The following is a 1,671-nucleotide window of genomic DNA, read 5'->3' as shown; positions in this document are numbered from 1 at the left end:
CTGCTCAAATTCCGGTTAGTGCAACGGAAGACAAGAGGCTGCCTGTCAAAATACAAGCCTTTTCTCTACATACGTTTCATTTCACGACACACTCCAAAAAGCTTTCTTGTTTGATTTATTTTTAAAGAGATAGTTCACCCCAAAAATACAATTCTCTCATAATTTACTCACCCTCATGCCGTCAAAAATGTGTATGATTTTCTTCTGCCGAACATAAAGATTTTTAAAAGAATATCTCAGCTCTATAGGTCCATACAATGCAAGTGCATGGTGACCAGAACTCCAAAAGCAGATAAAGTCAGCATAAAACTAATCCATATGACTCCAGTTGGTTTTGGGTGCGAACAGACTAAAATATAACTCCTTTTTCACTGTACATCTTAACAGCATGACGACTTCCTTGACGATCATGATTTCAAGATGGATTACACTTCCAATAGTGCCATCTAGCAATCTGCGTGTGCGTCAAGCACTAGGAAGTGTAATCGTACTTGAAATCATGATCATTCCTAGAGATTGCATTGGCAAGATGTACAGTGAAATTTTGGTTACATTTTGGTCTGTTCTCACCTAAAACCAACTGAATCGCTTCAGAAATCATTTATTTAAAAATTGGAGTCTTATGGATTACTTTTATGCTGACTTTGGGTGCTTTCACACTTGGTTCGATTGCTTGGACCGAACCCGAGTTCGTTTCCTCCCCCTGCCCCCGCTGGTCTCTGTTCACATTAAATTTTTTGGGTCCGAACCGCTGTCCGATTACGTCATAATTGTGAGTACAAGCGGCAGCTGTTTACCACTGTAACTAGGTAACAACTCGAGAAGACATCACTGTGTTAAATTAAATATTAAACTTTGTCTCTTTGGACTTACCATGAAAACTTGCCATGCACAGAACAACAATTGTGTTTTTCTCCCGCAGATGCACTGAATGTGCAATGATGTGATGAATATTAGCGTTTGTCTGTCACCAGCCCACAGATGCGTTGAAAGAAATGTGAAGAATGTGAGCTGCTTTCTGAAGGCGGTGTATTTGGACACAAGCAGGTAGGAGAAATGCATTATACCATGATAATTGCGATCGGGAGCCTGCAAAGAGGCAAATTATACGTCATTACAAGTGGTTCACTTCCGCTGTTTGGTATGATTATGTTCATATCAGCAGCGAACCGTAGCCTACTGGAGTTCACATGAACCGTACCCCAGACCACCTTTTCAAGCGGACCCTGGTGCGCACCCAAGTTCAGAAAACAGCATCCCATTATCCAAACAAACCGAACTTTGACGTCATTCAACCCCGGGTGTGCACCAAAAGTGCTAGTGTGAAAGCACCCTTAATCTCTTTTTGGAGCTTTTGGAGTTTTGGTCACCATTCACTTGCATTGTATGGACCTACAGAGCTTCGTTTGTGTTGGAGATATATCTATCTGCAGAGGCGCAGAGCCATATGTCACAGAAGTTTCAGGCCCGCAGTCTCAGGCCGGAGGTTAAGGCGGAGCTAATGGAACCACAGCAGTTTCCAGACCGATGCTTGCGCCACCTACAGTTTTGAAGTGTATTTTCTTACATTTGTTTGTTTTATTAGATTTAAAACGTGCTGTTTTCACATAGATTTTCACATCGATTTCCATCTTAAACATTTAATGGTAACACTTTTCAATAAGGTTCCAT

This window comes from Myxocyprinus asiaticus, chromosome 29, assembly GCF_019703515.2.
Source record: "Myxocyprinus asiaticus isolate MX2 ecotype Aquarium Trade chromosome 29, UBuf_Myxa_2, whole genome shotgun sequence".
NCBI classification, from domain to species: Eukaryota; Metazoa; Chordata; class Actinopteri; order Cypriniformes; family Catostomidae; genus Myxocyprinus; species Myxocyprinus asiaticus.
This window is presented reverse-complemented; position numbering follows the sequence as displayed.